At 38.9% G+C, this 27117-nt stretch overlaps 1 pseudogene; it reads right to left on the reverse strand.

The window, feature by feature from the left end:
• Positions 1–854: 854 nt before the first annotated feature.
• On the reverse strand, positions 855–4029 carry LOC138166380 (splicing factor 1 pseudogene; annotated as a pseudogene).
• Positions 4030–27117: the final 23088 nt, after the last annotated feature.

The raw sequence follows: 27117 nt of genomic DNA on the forward strand, positions 1-27117 counted from the left end.
TTGGTGAGGTAAAAGTCCTAGTTCTCAAATGGGAGGGGGTTGTATTATTTATATTATATTATTGTGTATATATATATGGTACATATCATATTCTTTTTTTTTTTTTTGCTGTTTTACTCAATGGAACATACCCCTTTTAATGCAGTGTTTTATTGTACACCAAATAATAGGCCAAAAGAAATTTCTGCAGAGAAAGCGGTGAGGAGAGAGCGCTTTACACATCATTGTTCACATAATCACTCCATGAAGAGGGAAGGGGGGAGGGAGGGAGCAGAGGGGAAGCCTCTACCCCCCACCACAAAACATTCAGACATTTGGGACTAAAATAAATTGAAGAAAGATATTCTGTCAGCAGGAGAAGCAAATGGGCTCAAAGGGCAGGCAGGAGGTGGAAGCCTTGCCACTGCCCTCACCTGGGCTGGACACAACTTCTTCAGGCTCTCTCTCTAAAACCCCCACAAGCCAAGAAGGAAGGAGCCTGCTGCTGGGCCCCTAATGCCCTTTCTACCCAGCCCACCATGGGCGAAATCTCCATTTGCTCCCTCCACTACAAAAAGCCAACAGTCTAGGCCTGGGAAAGAAAGGGGGGCTAATTGCAGCGGAAGACCAGGGACAGCATCTCCTTGGACGGAGTCTGAGGAAAGGAAGAGAAAAGGAAATACAAAGGAAAAGGAAGAAAAAAAAAATAATAAAAAATTCACGATATGGAGCCAGCATGTTCCGATTCCGTCCACAAAAATAAGTCAGGCTGCTTTGCCGAACAATCCTGTCCACCAGGGGTGCTGCTGAGGTTGTCTCCCCGGAAGGGTCACCAATGGGCGCAGAAAGTCCTCACTCGCATGGCGCGGGCCACCGCCGCGGGGACGGATCCTGACGGCCCCATTTGGGGAGGGGCGAGGGGAGTTGGGTGAGGAGAGAGAAGACAAAGAAGAGACTCGATGCTACGCGGCGCCAGGAGAGCCCAAGCCGGTGCCACTACTAACGCTTGCCTGCTTCCCAAGCGAGTTCTCAGTTGCCCAGGACAGGCTTCCTGGCACAGCCCAGCCCTGTGTGTGCACACACACACAACATGCGTGCGTCCCAATGTCTGGCTCCATATGGTGAGGTTCAGCGTGTGTTTTAACAAGACCATTTATATATATAAAATTTTTTAAAATCAAGTCTAGTTCTGTGGTGGAGGCGGTGGGGGAGCTGGAGGCATCCCGAAGGGTGGCATGCCCGCCACACCATGCCCATCATGGTGACAAAGTTAGAAGGGTCCATGGGAGGCGGAGGAGGAGGTGGCGGGGCATACATCATGCCCACAGAACCAGGTGGCGGAGGTGGCGGGGGGGGGGGGTTGGCAGAGGCGGCTGGACCCCTGGGGACAGGGGCACCATAGTAGGGTTGCCTTGCATCTGAGGGGCTCCTGGAGAAGCTGCAGCAGCTGCCTGCTGCTGTTGCCATGGCGGGATGGACCCTGTGCCAGCGCTCGTCGTATTTTGCTGCCATGGCAAGGGGGTACTGGAAGCCATACGGCTGCTGGGCGGCAGGGGAGGCGGAGGCTGCTGCTGCTGCTGCCATGGGGGAAGAGGGCCAGAGGGAGGGGGTGGGGGCTGCCCACTGGGAGGCGGTGGTGGCGGCATCATGCCCATAGGCGGAGGCGGCATCATACCTTTTCCTTGATGTAGGCGATAGACCCAGAGCCCACAGGCGTACTTCCCAGGTACTGATTTACCAATTGGAAGGGGGCCATGGTGCCCAGGTGGGTGGGGCCCCTGGTTCATCAGTGGTGGAGGTGACTGCATCCAGGGGGGTGGTGGCCCATTAGGGTTGTGCTGCATAGGATGACCGCCATGCCCACCTGTCAGGCTGGGCAGTGGATGAGGAAAGTTGTGAGGTCCACCGCCAGGCCCGCCAGGTCCTCCACCATGCATCCCATGGTATGGACGATTCTCTGATGGTCCTGAGTTCATCCATGGTGGGTGGCTCTGGGTAGTGGACATGAGAGACGGCGGCGGCGGATTGTTGGCTGGGGCAGCAGGTCGAGGCATGCTGGCCAGGGGTGTGGCAGCAGGCCCAGAGGCAGAGCCAGCAGAAGCTGGGACAAGAGCTTCACCCAACTCTGCCAAGAGGGACAGGTATTCCTTATTGATGCGGGCTTTGTCCTGGGCTGACTATGGGTCACCAGGCCTTTGGAATTTGCAAACTGAAGCAATGTGGCCAGCCCCTCCACATTTGGTGCAGACAGTAGTATTTGTGATGCTTCGGGTCTCTGAGCTCTGCCATGGTCTTAAATTCCTATTGTCATCCTCTCGGTGGGTCCCATTCAGGCGGGCTAACTCCCGAAGCTGCATCTTCTGTAAGTCGTTCAGGTCCTCTGGGGTTTCAATGCCCTGTTTCATAATGTTCCGGATCTGCTCACTGCCTTTTTGACATTCTCCATGGTGTTGGCAGTAACCAGGGCATGGAGGGTCTCATCTTCCCCTGGCAGCATCTGTCCATCTTTGTGTCCAACCTTGCCTTCCTTCACCGAGCCTTTCCACCGATCATAATCTTGGCATTGCACTCCTTCTCAACATTCTTCAAGGTGTTGCCCCTGGGCCCAATGAGAAATCCAAAAAGTTGATTTCTGGATACTCCTCCTGTGGTATCATCACCTTGTCACTTACTCGAGTTGCTGGAGGTTTGTAATCTGCAGGTGGTTTGAAGTTAGGGTTGAGTGCCACCAACTCAGTGATGAAGTTGTGTCTTTCTTCCTCCAGCTTCTTCCGGGTCCGGAACTCCCTCGTGTTGAGTCGCCATCCCTCGCTATTTTAAATGGTCTCAGGGAAAGGGACCTGTCCTCAGGGAAAGGGGGGATGCCCAGGCCTCCTGTGCGCAGTTTGCGAGTCAGGTCTTCAGTCTGCAGTTGCACTATATAGGCTCTTTCTTGCTCCCTAGTGAGTCCGGGGCGGGGAATGACGCTCGGGGAATCACAGTCTTCTGCTCCATCGTGTCCTGGTTCCATTTGCTCCTCTTCCGCTTCTTGTTCGAGAAATCCAGCTGCGTGGCATTCGCTCCGGCCGCCATGGCTGCCCCGGGTACTGGCGCCAGCGGAGGGTGGGGGCTGGGGAGGTGAGGGCGGCTCCGGGCAGCGACTCCTGGGTTTCCCGAACTTTTGCGGGGCCGCGGCGCGGGCGGCGAGCCTCCTCTGAGCGGACTGCACCACACTGCAGAGTGAGTGCGAGCTCCTTCCTCTCACGCAGTGGGCACGGCAGAGACGAAGGCGGGCTATTGTATTCTTTATATTATAGATTGGTGAGCTTAGACATCAAACACTGGCAAACAACAAATCTAGAAAAGGTCACTAAAAGTATGCTTTAAAAGCATTTTAAAACAAGGTGGTGATCACAAAGAACAAGCTTGAATTCAACAATAGGTCATATTAGATTAATCTCATTTCCTTTTGTGAAAAAGGTGATAAATTGGCATATGAGGGGAAATATACATGTGGCATACCTAGAATTCAACAAGATATTTAATAAAGTTGCTCATGATATCATTATGAATAAAATGGTAAGACCACCATTTAGAGTACTTCATAGCATGGCCCCACCTTTCCAGACATATCTCATAGTTCTTCGTTTCAACCAAACTTACTGTTTTATGAATGCATGGCTATATCTACCATCCTATGCCTTTTCAAGGCTGGCTTCTTTGCCTGAAACCAATTAATCAACAAATTTAAGGTGACACAGGGGAAAGAGCCCTAGGCTTGGAATCAGGTAGACTTCTCTTTCTGAGTTCGAATTCAGTCACAGACACTACTAGTTGTGTGATCATGGGCAAATCACAGCCTTTTGCCTCAGTTTCCTCATCTGTAAAATGAGCTGGAGAAGGAAATGACAAACCACTGCAGTGTCTATGCCAAGAAAACCCCAAATGGGGTCACAAAGAGTAAGATGTGCTTGAAACGACTCAAAAACAACATTAATTTAGCACTGCCTATGTGCCAGGCACTGTGCTAAACATTAAGGATATAAAGGCAAAAATATTGCCTGCCTTCAAGAAACTTACATCCGATGGGAGGAGATAGCATATAAAGAAATATAACTCCTCCTCACCTCAGCCTCTTAGAGTCCTTATCTTCATTCAGTGTTCAACTCAGGTACCACCTCTTAGGAGAATGCTTGCCTGAAAATTTAAAAAGGGATCATTAGTATTCAAAAGGCTATATATTAAATCTCTAGCTAATGAGAAGTCTATGTACCAATCTCTTAAACAGATAAGACATATCCATTTATCTTGAAAGTCGAGGGCTGGCATCTGTATCCTCCCTCCTCCCCATTTTCATTTTCTTTGGGTGCAAGATCAGAGATACAGCAGTAGGGAGAGGCAGGTGATGGGACAGAAGCTTCATGGAGATTCCACCCAGGTGGCCATCATGGTGGAGGGATGAACAAAGGAAAAGAGATGACAGTTGGAGGAATATGACAGGAATATAGTATGTCAGCAACCTGTGGAAAAGCCCCTGTGGTCTACCCCTAGTAGTTTGAAAGGAATTTTGTTGAAGATGCTTTATATAAATTCCCATATAACAGATCTATGACAGGTTATTAAGATGCCCTCACTATTGATGTCATAATTTCCTGTTTCTTTTTTTACCTCTGTTATGATAACTAAGATTTATAAATATCCACTTAGCTCACCTAAGGCAAATGAAGACATGCTGAGCAAATTGAAAGAAATATTAATTTCATTATTTTACTCTCTGTTTACCACCCACAGTGTAGCAAACTGATTGGTTTAAAAACTAGGATAGTAAATTATTTGAAAGGTTGCTACATCTTAAAATTTTACACTTAGAGTAAATTTTGAATGACTATTTCAAATGATTTTGATTTGTCACATTGGTAATATTCTAATTTCAATCACTTATAAATCTTGTGAAATAAGGCAATGCCTTTCTTACACATCAGTGAATAGGAGCATAACTAGAAAATCCCCTTTGTAGTTTCACAAATCAGGTGGATCCATAAATAAAGAACAGCCATGATTCAAAAACTGCATTATCACCCATTGTTGTACACTGATATATCATAGACAAAGAGGATATGCAGGGAAGACACACTATGCCAGCTTCTAATAACCCTTAATGTCAATCTAAGTGCCAGATATTTCTTACTAGTTCAAATAGTGTTACTATTCATCTTGGAGACTGTGATATGGGGGAGGGGTGGAGCTGTCAGATGGTAACACTGCTAATAAAACAGACACCTAATTCTTATACAAATACAGCAGACATATTGCTCCCAGATATGAAATTCTTGGGTTAAATCTTAATTTAACAACACCAGAATAGCAGTGAAATCGCTTCTTGTCAGGGTGGGGAAAAGTAATTTAAAACTCACTTGTAGTTTATTTTTAATAAGGTGTTTTTTAAGCTTTCTACAAATCCAGTAAAAACATTAACTAGATAAAGTGCAGGCAGTAGCTTAAGAAAAGGGGTTATTTCCACTATCTGAAATTAAAAATAAATTAGGAAATTACAAGGTAGCCAGAAATACACAGTAAATTTCCCTCTCACAATTTGCATGTAACACAGTAGAGATTACTTCATCTTTCTTTAAATCAAAACCATTGGAAATCTATTACCTTCAATTATTAGGATCATCTTGTGAATTCTAAATATATTCAGTGCTGGGTGGCACAGTGGACAGAATAGAGGGTCAGGAATCAGGAATACTGAGTTCAAATCTAACTTCTGACATTTTGTAACTGTATTACCCTGAGCAAGTCATTTAACCTCTCTCTATCTCAGTTTTCTCATCTGAAAAATGAGGGAAATAATAGTACCTACATCCCAGGGTTGTAATGAAGATAAAATGAGATAATATTTATAGAGTGCTTTGCAAATCTTAAAGCACTATGTAAATGCTAGCTATTGTTACAGCTGTTACAAATTAAAATTCTGGACCAATACCCTCAGTGAAGTCTTCTTAAATGAAAAACAAGCATATACCTAGGAACAAGGGCAGTCTTTCATAATCCACAGAGTATTTAGCTAATAAGGTTATAACAGTATGAACACTATGCAATAAACAGAGCCTAGGAAGAATGTAGGTTCCATTTCTTTTCTACCTTCAGTCCTCTCAGGAATCCAGAACGGACTGCCTACATTTCAGTTCTGTAACTACTCCACCTGCCGCATGTGTGTGCGCACATGCGCACACGGCTGTGTCAGGGCTGGGGATAATGCCTGCCCTCCAAACTGCAACAGAGGGCTTTAACAATAAGACAGCTAATACTCCCATTACTACCAGTGAGATAAGAGTGCAGGACTGAGAAGAGAAACAATTCTAGGAGATGCCATGGAGAAAGTAAGCTTATGGGAAAAGTTTAAGACTGCACCACAGACCTTGCATAAAGATTATGGGAGTCAATTGCTCAGTTAACAAGCATTTATTATGGGGAATGTCGCTAAGGAGAAGAATAGTGCATACTACACAGTATATAATATGGCCGATTTCATGACACCCCAGGCTATCTCCAACTACCTCTAATGGCAGGATGATCCAGACATTCTCCAAACAAGGTCAATTTCAATTTCCTGCAATGACTTGGGTGTTAAGCTAGCCAAGAGCTCAGTGAATCCTAGATAAGAGTTATCTTATGTCTAAGCATGTGGAGTATAAGGGCTCTTGATGGTATCTGTAATAATCTTGTTAGCTTGGCTTTAAGAACATACTTCTAGGAACATGATATTTTGAAGAGGCAGGGATAAATTGGATGGAAGATTTCTGGAGTCAGACCAACTGGGTTCAAATGTCATCCATGATATTTACTCCTGTGTCAACCAGGACAAGTGATTAAACTTCCTTGGCCTCCATTTCCTCATCTACAAAATGAAATGGTAGGAATAGAAGACCTTCTGAGGTTCCTTTATATCACTAAAGTTTATAAGCCCATGAGTAGGACTGCTAAAGATCAGTTGGACCAGACTAGTCTCCGTTGCCTGAATATATATATATATTTTATATTTTATTTTATATTTCTATTTATTTATTACATGTTATATATTCATTAAATATTTTATATAATATATATTTATTATATAAATATTTGTTTAAATTTATATAATTTTATATTTTTAACTTTTATGTTAAATACATATATGTATATGTATGTATATATATGATTATAAATTCAAAGAATTATGTGATATACTGTACATACTCAATCTTTGTTTTTTTCCAGACATATACCACCAAGATATTCTTACATATTATCTATAATGATATAAACAATTGAAGAGGTTGTCTCTTCATTTTTTTTTAAGTTTGTAAGGCTGAATAACTAAAAACAAATAAATCCGGTCTCTCCATTGTATTCTCTATCTAAAAATGAACAAACAAATAAAAAGAGGAAACCATAAAGAAATCTTCTTCTAGACTTTAATGCTAACAGTGAAAAATGTGCTCATCTAGTCTACTTGCAACATCCTTTCACTTGTTCAACTTGACTTAAAATAGTCCATACTATATATCAAACATTTTGCAGATAGAATTTTGGAAGGGAGTAGATGTTGAAGCCTATTGTTTATGGATGACAGTGTTTTCAAAGTATGATAAGTAGCTAATTATTTAGATGTCATCATATTAATGGCTAAATTATTAAAATACAATGTCAGAGTCACTCAACCTGAACCTTTCAGAAAAGATTAAACATGCATAAAACTCAGCTTTCATCTCAGAGGAACAGTTCAGAGAAGACATTAACATCATCTACTAGGCCTCATTCCTTTTACCATGAAGTGTACCAAATAAAGATTTCAGTAATATCTGTCTAGGTCCTGAATTTCTCACTTTCTTATTGCTATTAACACCACCACCATTCACCAAACTTCAATGTTATTTTTCACTCATCTACCTCACCTATTAATCTTAGTAATTCATGGGTCCTTTTGAGAATGCCTACAAGATACCTGCGAAAGGTATTTTCTTTCCACCTTTCTATTTGCACTACCACCAGAGTTCAGATCATCATCAGTCCTTGGCCAAACCATAGTAATAGCCTTCTAACATAGGTCATCTATCACTAATGCCACCCCCCCCTTCCACCATCCCAATATCCCATGATAAAAAGCATAGCTTGATTAATCAATCATAAAGTATTTATTAAAATTTAACTATAAAGCCAAGGACAGGGCTAACCAATGGAGATACCAAGACAAAATTACAATAGTCCCTGCCCTCAAGTAGCTTGAATTCTATGAGATGAAACAATATGTACATATGTGGTTGTATATAAAGTATACAGAAAAATAAATAAGGTAATTTTAGGGAAAAAAAGCACTAATTTTTTGAGGAGTAGGTAAAGCTCAGGAAAGGTCTCACCTAGGAGGCAGTACTTTGCTTGCATGCAGATTGAAGCAAACTACTTGCTCTCTTTTGTGTTTAGTTTTGTTTCATTCCTTCTTTTTTGTTGTTCACTTCACTGATTATAATTCTCCTTTACAACTTGACTAATGCTTAATGCAAAGGTATTTGTAGAGCCTATATTGGCCTGCATGCCACCAGGGGAAAGGGGGAGAAAATTTGAAACTCAAGGGATTGTAGAACTGAAGGTTATAAACTAAAAGTATATAAACAAATTTAATAAAATAAAATTGAAGGAAAAAAAGAAGTTGACCTAAGGAGATAGCAGATTCTAAGCATGAAGATCAATTCTTTCTAGGAAATCTCTGAGCATATCATTTCAACTCCCCTGTTCAAAAACTTTCTGAACAGAGCAATGGACTACTTTTTTTTTCTTTCTGGCTATTTCTAGCTCAGTCACCAACTAAGTGCTTTGTATTTAATGATACTTTCCAGATGGTGAATTAAATTTATTTACTGAAAATACAAAATTGACTCGGAGAGGCAAAGCCAAGATGGTGGAATAAAAGCAACAACTTGCTTGATCTCCTGCTCCAACCACCTCCAATACCTGTTAGAAAATGACTCTAAACATATTTTAGAGCTACAGAACCCACAAAGTGATAGAGAGAAACAAATCTCCCACTGAAGGCAGCCTGACAGGCTGACAGGAAGGGTCTATAACATCAGTCTGGGAGCCAAGCACAGACCTGCATCAGCCTCACTGGTCCAGACCTGGGGCAGCCCTCAACAGTGGCCCAGAAAGTTGGAGCAGACTTCAGGAGAGTCTATCACCTGCAGTTGTGGCAGTTTCCAGACTTCTCAACCCATTAACAACAAAGAGAATGTAAAAGATCAGTAGGGAACTCTGTTGGAACTAGGTGACAGAAGAGCGCAGCCAGGCTCCTGCCACCAAGGTGAAAGGTGGTGGAGGTGAGGAGGCTGCAGCTGCTGCTGCATGGTTGCCTCCAGAGGTCCTGGCCTGCAGAGAGCAGGGGAACCAAGCAACCATTCAGAGGGCAATTTCTCTTGCTTTGACCTGCTTGGATCAGGGTTGTAGTCTTGAATGGTAGTCCTGGGATGAGGAATGCCAGCGTGCCAGAGCTCATGGTGGCTGTAGGGAGGGTGCCCTCCTCATATCTCTGAAAACTGTGAAACCCCCAAAATTTGGGACACAGCTTTCTCCACTTTGGAAGCAGAGATCTACCCTGGCAAAGAGCTGAAAAGTCAAGTAACTTATTGGGAAGATGTGCAAACAGATGAAGCACAATCTGACCATTAAAACTTATTTTGGAAACAAAAAAGATAAAAATATGGAACCAGAAGAAGATAACAAAGTCAAAACCCCTACATCAAAAGCTTCCAAGAAAAATATGAACTCGTCACAGGCCACGGAGGAGCTCAAGAAGTATTTTGAAAATCAAGTAAGAGAAGTGGAGGAAAAATTGGGAAGATAAATGAAAATGATGCAAGAAAATAATGAAAAGCAAGTCAACAGCCTGACTGAAGAAAATAACACCTTAAAATAGACTAAATCAAATGGCAAAAGAGGCCCAAAAAGCCAAAGAAGAGAAGAATGACTTAAAAAGCCAAATTTGCCAGATGTAAAAAGAATTTCAAAAACTCAACAAAGAGAATAATTCCTTCATAATTAGATTGGAGCAAATGGAAGTTAATGACTTTATGAGAAATCAAGATACTATAAAACAGACCCAAACAAATGAAAAAATAAAAGGTAATGTGAAAAATCTCATTAGAAAAACCACTGACCTGGAAAAATAGATCCAGGAGAGATAATTTTGAAATTTTTAGACTACCTGAAAGCCATGATCAAAACAAAGAGTCTGGAAATTATCCTACAAGAAATTCTCAGGGGCAGCCATGTGGCTCAGTTAGTAAGAGCACCGGCTCCAGTGTCGGGATGACCTGGGGTTCCAATCTGGGCTCAGATACTTAGCACCACACCCAGAAACAACTGGCCGTGTAACCTTGAGCAAGTTACTTAACCCCGATTGCTTAAAAAAAAAAAAAAAGAAATTCTCAAGGAAAATTGCCCTGATATTCGAGAACCAGAGGACAAAATAGAAATGGAAAGAATCCACCAATTGCCTCATGAAAAAGATCCCAAAAAGAAAACTCCTAGGAATATTATAGCTAAATTCCAGAGTTTCCAGGTCAAGGAAAAAATATTATAATCAGTCAGGAAAAAAAAACAGTTTGAGTATTGTGGAAACACAATCAGGACAACACAAGACCTAGCAGCTTCTACATTTAGGGATTGAAGGGCTTGGAATATGATATTCCAGAGGTCAATGGAGTTAGTATTGAAACCAAGAATTACCTACACAGCAAAACTGAGTTATAATGCTTCAGGGAAAAATATGGTCATTCAATGAAATAGAGTACTTTCAAGCACTCTTGATGAAGAAAACAGAGATGAACAGAAAATGTGATTTTCAAACACAAGAAGCAGGAGGTAAACAGGGAAAAGAAATTATAAGGAATTTATTAAAGTGGAACTATTTATATTCCTACATGGAAAAATGATCATTGTGACTCATGAGACTTTTCTTAGTATGAGGATAACTGAAAGGAATATATATGTATATGTATACATATTTGTATATGTATACATATATGTATATATACATGTATGTATGTATAGGAGGGTATATGTGTATATAAATATGTCAGTGTGTATATGTGTGTACATGTATACATAGAGAGAGGGCATAGGATCAGTTGAATATGAAGGAATTATATCTAAAATATATTAAGAAGTAAGAGAGGAATATATTGGGAGGAGAAAGGGAGAGACAGAATAAGGCAAATTATATCATATAAAAGAGGCAAAAAAACTGTTACAATGGAGGGGAAGAGAAGGAAGGTGAAAGGGAAAGGGTCAACCTTACTCTCATTGAATTTAGCTTAAGGAGCGAATAACATAACACACTCAACTGGGTATCTTACACTACAGGAAGGTAGGAGAGAAGGGGATAAGAGGGAGAATGATAGAAGGGAGGGCCAATTTGGGGGAGAGGGTAGTTAGAAGCAAATACTTTTGAAAAGGGACAAGGTCAAAGGAGAAAATAGAATAAGTGAGGAGTGAGATGGGATGGAGGGAAATGTAGTCTTTCACAATATAACTACTATGAAACATTTTGCGTAACTCCACACATACATCACATATTGAATTGCATGTCCTCCTAGTGGGGGTGAGTGAGTCAGGAGAAAGGGAGGAAATCTGGAAATCAAAGTTTTTAAAACAAATGTTAAAAAAATGTTTCTTTACATACAACTGGGAAATAAGATATTCAGGCCATGAGGTATAGAAATCCATCTTGCCCTACTAGAAAGTTAGGGTAGAATGGGGAAGGATATGAGAGAGAACAGACTGGGGGAAGGGTCATTCAGTAGGCTTGCTATCTTGGGGTGGGGGGTAGGGGAAAGATGGGGAGAAAATTTGTAACTCAAAATCCTGTGGAAATAAATGTTGAAAACTAAAAATAAATAAATAAATTGAAAAAAAGAAGACCTAATTTAAAGCTTGGCTGAAGCACCACCTTCTCAGTAGGCAATTTACTGATTACTCTCAATTTTTAGTGCCTTCCCTTCCCAAATTAATTTTTACTTATCTTGTGTATATTTCTGAATATATATATATATATATACACACACACACACACACACACACATATATATATATATATATATTATCTACCCCAGTAGAATACATGTCCCTTGAGAGCAGAGGCTCTTAAAAAAAAAAGAAAATCCCAAATCAAGAAAAGCACAAAATGTATACAGATCTTCCTTCTAGAATGTCTAGACTTTAAGTGGGCATGTAACAGGAACTTATTAACTGCAAGTTGACTATAATAGGAAAAAATCATAAAAGTAGAACTGTGGAAGGCTCCACCAGGTGAAAACACCTACCCAATGTCATAGAGATAGGCACTCTTTCCATTGCATCACACTGCCCTCTTTTTCCCCACTATAATTTTTTCTACAGTAACCCCATGAAATTAAAAAATGGTAGGTAGATTTTTTCTGCTGTATTAAAAGCCAGGATCCATTTCTCAAAACTTAGTGTATATGTACTTCTACTTACCATAAAAAGTAAGAAAGATGCAACCAGCAGGAGACTGTTAGCATAAATGGCCATAAGTCCTAAACAACAACCTCCATGCAAATCATCAATTACTCTATCAGACAGAAAATACAATAGAAGCCAATTAAGTAGAGAACTAAGATTTAGTACAATGAAGCAAAGACAAGTAATGCAGGACCATGCATTCAGGAGTAGAAGGGGGCCTAGAAGCAATCTGATCTAACCCTGTCATTTTACAGAAGAGAATCTAAGAACAATACATGCTAAGTAACTTGCTCAAGGTCATAAGTGATGGAAACAGAACCAAGATCTCAGGTAACCTGACTCCAATTTCAAGATTTTTCCATCATGTCACATTCCCAAAAGTTCATATCTTTTCATTTTCCAGATAAAGAGCTGAGTACTAGAAGGGCTAATTAACTTTCACAAGGTCACATAAGTAGCAAATAGATTAGGATTCAAACCCAGATCATTTGATTCAAAATTTATCATTTTTCCCCACATCACATAGCTAACATATAGCAAAAACAAATGAAGAAAAACTGTTTTTCCTATCACTTTTCCTGTTTCTCACAATGATCCTAAACTTGGTCTTGATTTTTAAGAGGTCAGATGCTGCCAGTGTTTGACCTCTGAAAACCATTATAGCCTCCATTTAATAAAAATAAATAAATAAATGCCAGGTTTGCTATGAATTTCTTTTTTTTTAAGCAATTGGATTTAAGTAACTTGCTCAAGGTTACACAGCCAGTTATTTCTGGGTGGGTGCTAAGTATCTGAGCCCGAATTTGATCCCCAGGTCATCCCGACACTGGGGCTGGTGCTCTGACTCGCTGAGCCACCTGGCCGCCCCTCTCACTATGAATTTCTAATTTGTTACTTTTTTCCCCCCAACTCATTCACTTAAAGTCTACTGGGCTAGAAAATTGGAAAATAAAAATAGAAGGCAAACAGAAACTAAAAATTTAAAACTAACCATAACTGTGATGGGTGTATGCATTAGTGTGCAGAATATGTATTCAGAAAGCATGGCTGGCAGTACTCTGTCACTGCTTTCCTAAGGCAGAGACCATGGCATGATTATTCCTGTATAAAGCTCCCTCAGTGATCAATAATAATCCTTGGAAGGAAATCTAGTTAATTATTATTCCTCTAGTAAAAAAAAATATAGGTAGAAATGACAAAAGACAAGAAAGAAACAAACCACTATCCTTCTAATAGGTAAATTTTGTGAAACATCAATTTGTACTGTGCTAAAACCTTAGATATATTCCTTCTAATTTTATGTTAGGAACCCAAAGGAATGGGTCATAAAGGAAACCCTAAGCTCTTATTAGCCATATTCCAATTCTATCATGCGGTTTACTATAGAAACTTCCTGAAGCTATAAGTTAAAATCTCTTCCTGGTTTAGAGGCTGTCTAGTGGGTTATCACAATTTGCTTCTGTTTTGGGGGAGGAGGTGTTTGCTATTCCTTAGACTCACCAGGTAAAAGAAATAAACTAGAAATAATTTTATATCAGCTGTATAAATTAATATATGTTCAGAGGATATAGGTCTATAGATAATTAGGCTGGGCCTAAAAGTAGAACTATGGACAGGCAAGGATTCTATTTAAAAATTCATAGTTCAGGGCATTGATGGTATATCCCTCAGGATGCAGATGTTCACTTCCCTATGATATTGAAAACCAATAAAAATTATTTGTGGCAGACTGAACATTTTTCTTCTGGCTTGTCACTATTTGAGCCAGTCTCTAGTTAATTATTATTCCTCAGTCACCAAATTTCCTTGAGGTGTACTACCAGGATCAGCCAACTAACAGGCATTTACAGAGGGTTCACTATGTACCATTCACTGTGTTTAAATGCTAATGATACATGGAAAGGCAAAAATAGTCTCTAACCTCAAGGATCTCATATTTTAATGGTAGCAAAATGGCACCTGGTAGAAATTAACCTGGAGAAGATATCAACCTGGCCCATGTGGTAAAGAGCTAGATGGAAGCCTGCAAAAAATGTTTTCCCACTTGGGGCAGATTCTTTGTGTATACACATACACACACACATCACATCACACAAAAAAGTACCATAAAGAGCTCATTTCATTAGAATACTCCATACCTATTCATCACATATGGAAAATGAAAATCTCTGTTTCATCTTTAACTTCTCAGGAGTATTTCATTAAAAGAGCAAATGATTTACACACTCACTGTGACTTTGTATGAAAAAGATTCTCAGTGTCTCATAGGGAAAGAACAATGGCAAAGGAGAGAATCTTACATCACAAAGCACTATGGGAAAGATTAAAATAGGCAATATGGGGCAGAGCCAAGATGGTAGCACAGAAGCAGGAAAACTCCCTGCACTCCTCAAATAACCACCTCAAATACCTATAAAATATGACTAAACAAACTTTAGGACTACAGAACCCACAAAGTGACAGAGAGAAACAAATCTCCTGCTGAAGGCAGCCTGGCAGGAAAGGTCAAACACAGCATGTTGGGAGCAGCACCACATGAGCCTGTGGTTTTTGTACCAGGGAGTCCCAAAAAGCCCCATCTTGAGGCACTTCAGAAGAGCAGATCACCAGCAGCTGCGACGGTTTCCAGAATTATCAACCAATAAATGCCAAAGACAAAGTGAGAGGTAAGTGTGGACTCTGTGGAGAGAGAGGGTCTGGGAATGTGGTCCAGCCTTTGCCCCCAAAGGGAGAAGTAGCTGAGATCCAGTGCTACCAAGTGGATGCGTCAGACTGTAAGGGGACCAAGTGACCAGTCTAAGGGGTAATTGCTTTTGCTTTAATCTGCTTGGATCTGGATTGTTGCCTAGGGTGGAGGTCCGGGAGTGCATGACCAGGTGGCAGAGCTGATGGAGGCTTCAGAGAGGGCAGCCAACTAATAGCTCCTGCAGCTGAGAAAACCCCAGCAATTTGGGACAAAGCTCTCCTCTCTGGAAGCAGAGTTCTACTGTGGCAAAAACCTCAAAAATCAAGTAATTGAGTGGCAACATGAGTAAGCAAATGAAGCAAAGCAAGCACAGCAACCTGAATGAAGATTCCTTTTTGGAGACAAAAAAGATCAGAGTATGGAACAGGAGAAGGACAATGAAGTCAGAACTCCTGTACTAAAAGCTTGTAAGAAAAATATGAACTGCTTACAGGTCATAGAGGAGCTTAAGAAGGATTTTGAAAACTAAATAAGAACAGTGGAGGAAAAATTGGGAAGAGAAATGAGGATGATGCAAGAAAATCATGAAAAGCAAGTAAGTAAACTGACTGAAGAAAAAAACACCTCAAAAATATACTACACCAAATGGCAAAAGAGGCTCAAAAAGTCAACGAGGAGAAGAATGCTTTAACAAGTCGAATTTGGCAGATGGAAAAATAATCTGAAAAGCTCAATGAAGAGAATCATTCCTTCAGAATTAGACTGAGCAAATGAAAGCTAGTGACTTTATGAGAAATCAAGATACTATTAAAGAGATCCAAACAAATGAAAAACTAGAAGGCAATGGGAACTATCTCATTGGAAAAACTAATGATTTGAAAATAGATCCAGGAGAGATGATTTAAAAATTATTGGACTACCTGAAAGCCATGATCAAAAAAAAAGAACCTAGAAATCATCCTTCAAGAACCTCTCAAGGAAAATTGCCTAAATGTTTTAGAACCAGAGGGTAAAATAGAGGTTGAAAGAATCTACTGATCACCTCTTGAAAAATATCCCAAAAAGAAAACTGATAGGAATATTTTAGCCAGGTTATGGACTTCCCAGATCAAGGAGAAAATATTACAAGCAGCCAAGAGGAAACAAATTGAATACTGTGGAAACTCAATCAGGATAACAAAGGATCTGGCAGCTTCTACACAGAGGTATTGAAGGGCTTGGAATATGATACTCTGGAGGTCAAAGGAGCTGGCATTAAAACTGAGTCACCTACCCAGCAAAACTGAGTATCATGTTTCAGGGGAAAATATGGTCATTCAGTGGAATAGAGGACTTTCAAGCATTCTTTTTTCTTTTTTAGGGGTTAAATAACTTGCTCAAGGTTATACGGCCAGGTGTTTCTTGGTGGGTGCTAAGTGTCTGAGCCAGATTCAATCCCCAGGTCATCCTGACACTGGGTCCCTTACACTGGTGCTCTTACTCGCTGTGCTACCTGGCTGCCCCACTTTCAAGCATTCTTGCTGAAAAAACCAGAGTTGAATAGAAAATTTGACATTCAGATACAAGAAGCAAGAAAAGCATGAGAAGGTAAACAGGGAACTTATCAAAGTTGAACTATTAACATTCCTACATGGAAAAACAATAATTGTAACTTATGAAACTTTTCTCAGTATGAGAATAGTTGAAGGGAATATAAATGTGTGTGTGTATGTCTATATATAAGGGTATATGGGCATATGAATACATATGTGAATGTGTGTATATATGTTTACAGGTATATATAAATAGAGGGCACAGGACCAATTTAACAGGAAGGGATGATACTTAAAAGGTGAAATTAAGAGGTGAGAGAGGAATATAATGAGAGGAGATGGGGAGAGACAGAATGGGGTAAACTATCTCATATAGAAGAGACAAGGGAAAATGGTTACAATGGAGGGAAAGAATAGGAAGGCAAAAGGGAATGGGTCAACCTTATTCCCTTTGAATTTGGCTTGAGCAGGGAATGAAACACACACTAAATAGGATATCTCACCCCCTAGGAGAGTAGGGGGGGCAAGGGGATGAGAGGGGGGATGATGGAAGAGAGGGCAGGCTGGGGGGGAGGGAAGTTGGAAGCACCCACTTTTGAAAAGGGACGGGATCAAAGTAGAGAATAGAACAAGTGGGAGGTGGGATAGGAGGGAGGAAAATATAGTCAGCCTTTTACAATATATCTACTATGTTATTGTTTTGCATTAGCCACACATGCACAACCTGTACTGAACTGCTTATCTTCCCAGCAAGGGTGGGTGACAAGGGAGGAAGGGAATGAATCTGGAATCCAAAGTTTTAAAATCAAATATTCAAAATATATATATATATATATATATGTATATATGTTATTTTACATGTAATTGGGAAATAAGATATACAGGCACTGGGGCATAGAGATCCACTGGAAAAGTCAAAAGGGGTATGGGAGAGAGGAGCAGATTGGAGGAGGGGATATCCTGTGGGACTGCTATTTTGGAGTGGTGGGTAGGGGGAAAACAGGGAGAAAATTTGCAACCCAAAATCTGGTGGAAATGAATGATGTACATCAGAAGTTAATAAGACATTTGAAAAATAAAAAATCATTGGAATCCATACCTAATGCTTCTCCCTGAAGTTCTAGTACTTAAGCATTCTAATCAGACTCTTTGTGCTTTGTATAAGACTAGTTAAGAAAGACAGATTTCTAAAGCAAATGAAGGGTAGATTTTCATGTATTTGTTTGGTTGTTTGTTTTAGGATTTTTTTTCTACCAAATTTTGAGTATAGGGCTTTCTTTGGTCCAGGGACCAAGCTCTAATTCACTATTAGCTATATCCTTGAAGGTATGCTATGAGAGATGAGAAAGATCCTTAAGTCCCCTTGGCTAGGAAAGACAGGAATATAGAAGGAAGAGTAAGAAACAACAGGGCTAGGGAAGAAGAATGGCTACTAATTGTTTCTCTTCTTTCATGTTGCCCCTAAACTAGCTACCTTTACTTTACAAGGACAAAATGTTTTGCTTAGAGTGGCCTCCATTGGCCATTATATTACTGCTTCAATATCCTCAGTGCCTGGCACAGTGCACAGCACTTAGTAGGTGTTTAATAAATGCTTATTGATTCATCAAAAAAAAAAAGAATCCCCTGCACTGTTAGAATATAATATTCTTGAAGGTAGGAACAACTCACTTTTGTATTTGCATACCCAACATCTTAGACCAAGACCTGGAATACATAGTAAAAGCACCACCAATGTTCATTGATCTTAAAATAGAATGATTCAACAATGAGACTATGTTCATTTTAAAACAGATTTTCTTCTTGGACTTATTGTATAAACTGATTATAAAAAAATAAAAACAATGAAGATAGACTAAGACAAATAATATTAAATAAGCATCTTAAGGGTGTACATTAGAACAATTTTTCTGAAAACTAACATTTGCATTGAATTTGTGTAAATCTAATTAGACTTTAAATCCATTTAAAAGAATGCTAAAGAGAATTATTTTGTAAAGCACAGAATTATTTTTGCAATTTGGATAATCACTACCAAATTAGCTTTGCTATATAAGTTTTATGTATATACTAGCTGCTTCTTATGATCTTAATTTATTTAAAGATGGGTGTTCATATAAATTTCTTTTTTAAAGCAAAAGGGAGCAACCTCATATCTTTAAAACCTTGGGGGAGAATTGAGTAGAAAACATTGGGGAGGGACAATGGGAGGGGAAAGAGAGGGGTGAAAAAGGAAGAAAGGGAAGAAGAAAGAAAGGGATAAAGGAAGAAAGAAAGGAAGGGAGAAACTGATAAAGAGAGAAAAGAGAGAGGAAGAAAGAAAAAATTAAAGAAGGAAAGAAGGAAGGAAGGAAGGAGACAGAGAAAATGAAAGAGAGGGGGGAAAGAGCTCTTTATAAAACTATACCTATGATTTCACTACTAAATTAAGCCATGAATACCTATGAGTGGTCCTCTTAAAAACAAATCCTATTTTATTTCAAATTGTACTCAAACAAAACAGGTAAAATTCACATGAACAGCATATATTACTGATCAAGTCTCACAATAAAAACTCACCCATATATTCATGTGTTTGGTAAGTGCTATGTGGGTTAAAAGCCTTTTATAGAAAAAAAGATCAATGTGCTCCCTAATTGACCTTCTAGTGGGTTCACTTTGGCACTAAGGACTGGAGTCAGAAACCATATCTGCCTGATTTAATTCAGCCCTTGATAACAATGGACCATGGTTCATATGTGTTTAGAAAAGAATTTATTGAGAACTAGAGTTGGGTTTTAAGAGCCAGTGGATTTCTGAAACAGCAAATTCAACAGTTAATTGATAACCTGGAAATATCTCTAACAAAATTTTCCTGGGAGTTAATAGACACACCATTCTAACATCTCATCCATACAATAATATTAACATTATCTAGAGATCACTTAGTACTCTAATGTTCTCAAAGTGCTTCATGAATATTACCTCAATTGAGCCCTCACAATAACCCTTGAGGGGTGGATACTATAGATGCTGGCTTCATTTTGCATGTGAGGAAACCAAAGCTCAGAGAATCCTGGTGATTTAACAAAGTTCATATAGCTCACAAGCATCAGAGATGAGATTTGAACCCAAGTCTTACTGACTGCAAGTCCAATATTCTTTTCACTTCATTGCACTGCCTCTTTATAGAATAGACCTGATGCAAAATATTTCAGATATTGGCAAGTGTGCTGACAACATTTAAAATCAGAAAATATTTAATCAGGGTTCATGTAAGAAATATCCATGAGGTGTTAGCTAATCAACCAGTTAATTTAAAGCTCATTTGTCTTCATTAAAAAAAATGCCCCAAAGTAGGTTTATGGACCAATCCACCAATATGTAATAATCATAGGGTTTCTTGTGATGTACTGTGATATTGTACATGCTGACAGCCTCTTTTTAGAATACCACTATGGCAAATGTGTAGAAAGTTAACGTAGTTAAAACATACTTTCTTTCATGTTCTCCCCCTTCCATTTTATCCATCATGCTTCAAGACTATTCCACATATTTAGATTTATGATCCACAAAATAGTCTCCATGTCTTCACTATGCCTGGAATACTGTTTCTCCCCTGTCGATTATCTTCAAATTATCATTTCTAGATCATTTTATGCACATACTTATGTGCATATGTTCTCCCCCACTAGACTATGAGCTCTTTCCCTTTCTTTGTATCCCTAGCACTTACCACAGTGCCTGGCATATAGTAAGAACTTCAAAAAGTGCCTGGCTCAAGGTTTTTCAACCTTTTGCAGTATTGTGATGTTTACTGGAAAGAATGCTCTCTTTGCAGTCAGAGAACCCTGGTTTAAATGCTGCTACTGAAGCTTACTCACTATGTGACTTTGGCCAAGTCACTTAACTTTCCTGGGTCTCAGTTCCCTTATCTGTAAAATAAGGGGTTTAGGTTAGATGGTCTCTGAGGTCTTTTCCTGCTCTAAATCTGTGACTCACACTTTAGAACCTAATTCAAACTGCACTCTTTGTGAAAAGACCTCTTTGGGCCTCATAAAGCAAGGGACAAGCATTTGTCTTACAAATCTATCACATACTTTTTCATGACAATTATCTGTCAAGTTGTGCTGGAGTTGACTCATGCCTTCTGTTCAAAGAGAATTGCTAAATTTTCAGAACGAGCATTTATACCCCAGGAGCCAGCAAACACTACAAATCAGGGCTTGCTTTATTGTTTTGTTGATAATCTAGAACTAAGACAGTAATAGAGAAAATATTACCAATGAAGATTAAACTTATAAGTGCACTGTGTGTATATACACATTTGTGTATACATATAAATATATATATTATATATATATATAAACACTCATATATTTTCCCAAACATTTACCAATACATGCCTGCAGTATAAGCTTAATGAGAACAGGGATAATAAAGAATTTATCAAGTAGTATTGTATATTTGTATATGGAGTTTTCGTTGTCTTTATTTCTTCCACAAATCTTTTTTCCCACCAGGACCCTTACTAAACTGTAAGCTCCATGAGGACAGCTATTTTACCTCATCTAAACCTTATATTAAACTCCATACTTTATGCTTTGTTCTATATGTAGTAGAAAATTAGTTAGGGTTTGCTTAATGTGATTTAGCAAATAAAGCAAAAGACAAGGCACAGTATTTATTTAATTAAGGTAAAATTATTTTAGTTAAAACATCTCAAAGGTTCCAACTTCTTTCTCTTGGAAAAATATGCCTTGAAACTCAATGCAAAAAAAAAGATAAACAAAAACACACCACATCATACAATAAATATATAAGTAATTGCAAGAACACACTGAGAACTACTAACTTTAAGTTCAAAATAGATATAAAAATTAAAAGAAAACAAAATAAATACATACAGAATTTCTAAAAAAAAAAAGTAACTTTAACTACTAAAGGAATTCATTACTACAATTCCAGGCTTGCATTGTGAATGACCTTGTGAAAAATTGGCTATCAAAAAAAAACCCTTTCCTAAACAAAAAGATTAGCATCTACCCTTAAAGTCTTTATCTCTGAAGGAAAGAGCTTTGCAGATGAAGATATCCCCAGTCAAATGAAATAAATTAAATACAGCAACAATGTCAATAATGTAGGATCTTTGGAGAAAACCAATTATCCTGATTATGGCATAGTAGAAAGAATGATGAATTTGGAGTCAAAGGACTTTGTTTGATTCTAATTCTTCTGTTCACTACCTATATGACATTGTCAAGTTGTTTCACTCACTCAGACCTTCAATTTCCTGTTCTATGAAATGAAGTTACACTAAATGACTCAAAAATACAGGTTCTAAACCACATATTAGCACTGTTTCTTGTGCAAGATTTGTGATTTCATCAGTGTAGGGAGCTGTTGGTAAGATTTTTTTCTGCCACCAATATAGGTCAGCTACTTTCTCCCCTCACAATTCATCATCTTGGAAATTTGCCTGGGGCACTAATGGTTAAGTGATTTTGCAAGGGTTATGAAGTCAGTATATTATTAGCACTGAAAAAATTTCATACATGAAGTTGTAACACAAAATCCCTAAGTTAGAAATTATCTCAGAGGTCAGGTAGCCCAACTTTATATAAATAAAGTGTCCACCCAGTATCTATTTGAAGACTTCCTATCACAGTGAACTCAATGCCTATCACAATGCCTGGCATGTAGAAAGTGTTTCATAAAGGCTTGTTGACTAAGTGACTACCAAGACAGATAATTCCATTTGGGGAGAGTGATCATTGACAATGCTTCCTTACATAAAGCCTAAATCTATTTTTCCACCCATAACTCCTTACTGTTCTCCAAGGTCACAAAGAGCAAATATGATTTTTTTTCACATGACCAGAATATATACCTGACCTCAGTTTTCTCATTTCCAAACTAAACCTCCCAAATTCCTCCCAGGGATCTTCAGATGGGTAGGGCTCCAGCCCCCTCACAGAACTAGACTCCGTCCTCTCAAAGTACCCAATTGCTCAATGGTGTCATTTCTAAAATCAATTCTACACCTCACCCTAAGATATAGAAATGGATCCAAAAGAACAAAAAAGTAAAAATCTTCCCTCCCTGTATGATTTTTGCCTTCTACTTCCTCTAGATATTTCTTAGGAACACCTGAGAGATAGAAGAGGGCAGATTCTGCTCCTCATGGAAAACAGGGACACAAGAAAGCAAACCTAGGGTGGCTAGGTGGCACAGTGAGTAAAGCGCCGGCCCTGGATTCAGGAGGACCCAAGTTCAGTTCTGGCCTCAGACACTTAACACCTACACAAAAAAGCTAGCCATGTAACCTTGGGCAAGTTACGTAACCCCAATTGCCCTCCAAAAAGGCAAAACAAAAACAAAAAACAAAAAAAAGTAAACCTATCATGTTTGAAGTTAAAGAGAACAGTATTGTTAAACCAATTTATTACTCTGAAACTGACAATAGATGGAAAACTCATCTATCTTGTGTTCTTATAAGAGGAGCAACCCTATGGTGCCCAGGGCTACTGTAAGAGAATAATTCTTGCTGTCTTGACAAATAAGAAAAAACATTTAAACAAAACAACTCAAAACATATTCTAATGAGACCTGCTATGTGCTTGGTGAGGAAAGGAATATAGAAGCATCAGAGATTACCTGTACCCTCAATAGTTTTATAGTCTCATTGTGGAATCAAGATATATAGGCATGAAGTCATTTTTTTAAGAAGACAGCTTGTGATAAAGCACTAACTGGTAGTATAGACAATATGTGCAGCCGGAATTCTACCTCATGGATAGTAATGCTTCATGGAAGGCTGATGGGAAGTTTAAAAAGGCAATCATTATCCCCCAAATACCTCATTCATCCCACAAAATTTGCATTTCTTCCAACTATATGTACCAATCTGCTCCCTGGGGAGAAAACAATTCAGCATGTGCCAGAAGCAAAAGTAGATGTTGCTTCTCCAAAAAAGAAAAAAGATCCAAAGTGAAAGACCTAATGTGGAGAGGTAGAATGTGATCAATTTCTTATAAAATTCTATTAACTTTGACTTGAGATGAGATTTGGGAATTCAGGCCAGTGGTTATCTTCATATGTCTAAGGGGTGGGGAGAAAAGGTGATGGTAGAAAATAGGAATTAAATTCAAAACAAATCTCTTTTTAAAAGAGAAAATAACAGTGATTTTTTTATTCCTTATTTATTTTTCATAAGAGGTCTGTAGAGGATCGAAGAATAGCTCATATACAAGATGAAAATGGAACTCTTGGTTTGGGGGGGGGGGGGGTTTCGGAGGCTGGCAGAACTCCTGGGCTGTGTGTGCAAAGGGATCAGAGAAAAATAAATTTCTACATGAAATGCTATGCCTTGAATATGAATACACTTTCAACCTGTCAGTAAACTGTAGTACTTCCATCTTACATAATACCACTTCGGTTCCTACCGGTTGAATCCAGAGAAAACAAAATTGATGATTTCTTCCCATATAAAAGTAAATCCTAGAATTTAAGTTCTTATAATGAAAATGAAGGGCAGCTATGTAGTACAGTGCATAGAGTGCCATGCCTGGAGTCAGGAAGACCTGAGTTCAAATCCAGCCTCTGATACCCTGGGCAAATCACTTAACCCGGTTTGCCTCAGTTTCCTCATGTGTAAAATGAGATGGAGTAGGAAATGGTAAACCACTCTAATATATTTGCAAAGAAAATCCCAAATGGATTCAGAGTCAGATACAACCAAAACAACTGAACAAAATGGAAATGAAAAGTCTAGAGTGAATATGGTAGTAAGAACATAAAGGGAGTTATAGTTATTGGCAAAGTGTTTCAGTTATTGGTATTCCATAGGCCCATTGTGTTGTCTGAAATTATAGGTTCTCAAAGGATGCATCCCCAAACTCCTCCATACATGCTGAGACTTCCACATTATCTAGCCTCTATCCCTAGCTATAGTTTATAACCTCTTCCCAGATTTTCCTAAGGAAGGTCACAATGTCAGCTCTATCCTCAAAGGTTCATATCTATCCCCTATAGCTAGTGTATTTGGAGTCGCTAGTACCTAGAAACCCTTCTTTGTGGTGAGCTGAAACATCTGGGGTTTTCCCCCTACTATAAAATGAAGGATTTGAACTACATGACTTTCTGAGGACCTTTCCATCAACATACCAACTATATTATCCTATGAACCACTTCTGTAAATTCTTCCTATACCAATAGGGAAGTGTCAACACTGATTTCAATTGCACTTTTAGCAGTAATGAAGGTACTATGAACTTTAAGATGGTAACGAATATGGTGTAAAGGTGTCAAACTCAAGGCCCTGGTAAAACTCCTGATTTTCTGAAACTCAGTCAAACCAAAACAAAACATAACTGAAAAATGTTTGAAATATAAATAAAATGTAATAAAACACTGATAATGTTAACCTGTGGTTTTCTAAGCCAATATAATTATAGAGCCCCATGATGCAATAAAACTGGAATGAAAATATGTGTAACTCACTAATTGAGCTCTGGTGTGTGTAGAGCAGTGCAGAGACCACAAGATAACCCATAGGGCTAGGAAGACCATAGGTGATCATCCAGTCCAACTCTCATTTTACAGATGAGGAAACTGTGACTTAGAGGGAAGGGAAAATGACTTATCCAAGGTCACAAGGCAATAAGTGACAAAGCCAAGATTCAAATCTAGGTCCTCTGCTCTTTCCAGTTTACTATGCTGTCTATCAGGAATTTGAAGAAACTGAATTTGAGAGGTGAAAAGAACTTTCGTGTCCATCCTGTCCTCACAAATAAAAGGAATCCTTCATATAGCATACCCAAGAAGTGGTCATCCAATCTCTGTTTGAAGATCTCCAAGAAGGGAAAACCCACCACTTCTCAATGTTCTAATGGTCACAAAATTGACCATATAGTATCTGCTGTGTAGCTTTCCATCAAGAGTTCAACCTCAACTCAAGGAGTACCAATACTTCTGTAGCCAGACTAAAAAAATACATGTATGACTAACTAGAAAGTTTACAACTGAAATTATTTTCTATTTACCACTCATCTTCTTGAAAGCATAGTGCTTTCCTCCAAAGTGTTAAAAAAAAAAGATGGCAGTGAATTTAAAGTCTATTTAAGGTGTTACAGGAAATTCATTCTTCTTATCTCTGAAGTAAATTCAAAGAAATTTCCTCTCCCTTCTTGGGGGATTATAATTGTGGTGTTAATACAAAAAACTTCATACTGTTATCTATCATTTTGCTTCCCTGAGGTGGGTGGTAATATGCCTAATGGGCCATTGTTAGGCAGAATACATAGAGATCTGATACAAAACCAGCAAATGCTGCTAAAGTTGCTAGATTATGTTTATGCATTTTATACAAAAAAAATCAAAGCTTACATTTTAATTGACTATAATGATAAAAATCTTATCTCTGATTATGAATAATACTACACTTATATACTGTTAATCTGTTTTTATGAGGAACAAGGTCTGCCACATTTATTTCCTTTACAGATTTTAAGACTTAGTTATCAACCCTAGGCTTATGAAATTCTAACTCCTACTGATAGATCTCTCTTGGTCTCGATTTCTTTTTGACTCTGTTTCTTTGTCTCTCTGTGCCTCCTCTCCCCCCTCTTTTTTTCTCTCTCCATCCCTCTCCCTCTCCTTCATCAGGGTCAATTCCTCTTCAAGTAGATTAACTGTTTCACCTCACTATGCATTGTACATAAGATCCCTATGAGAGAGGGGAGACGAATGGATATAGTACTTAGTACAGTGCCTGGTATATAAAGTAGGTGCTTAATAAATGTTTGTTGATTTCTTAACTTTTTAGTTATTTTTCTTCCTACACTCCCCTTCACTTGCTCTGGAGTTCAGTCACATAGGTATCTTGAAGTCAACACTCAATCATCTGAATTTTAACATTTTCACTGATTGTTCCCCATACCAGAAACACACTTCCTCCTCATCCCCAAATTCTAGCTTTGTTAGCCTCCTCCAAATCTCAGCTTAAATTTCACCTTCCACAGGAAGTCTTCCCCAGTTTTCCTAAATCTTAATGCCTTCCCTCTAAGACTTTCCCCAATTAATCCTGCGTATGCCTTGTTTGTACAATAATTGTTTGTATGTTATCTCCCCCATTAGGCTATGGGTTCCTTGAAAGAAAGTTTTGTTTCTAAACTTTCTTGTATCCTCAACACTTAGCACAATGCCTGACATTAAATAGGTTCTTAATAAATGCCTATTAACTAGAGATAGCTCAATAGATTTTTAACTAGATGCAGGCATACCTCCACCTATTAGTAGTGGCAATAACATAAATAATGCTTCTAGGAACCCATCAACCAAGACTACCATAATGGCCCAGACCCCATTGTAACACCATTAGGTACAAAATCAGGCCTTGTTCCAACAACCTTAATATTGTTTAAATTTGGAGTTATTAAACTTGTA

The sequence above is a fragment of the Petaurus breviceps genome, unplaced genomic scaffold, assembly GCF_028583685.1.
Source record: "Petaurus breviceps papuanus isolate PSGF00001 unplaced genomic scaffold, PetGlider_PUasm1.0 221, whole genome shotgun sequence".
NCBI lineage: Eukaryota > Metazoa > Chordata > Mammalia > Diprotodontia > Petauridae > Petaurus > Petaurus breviceps.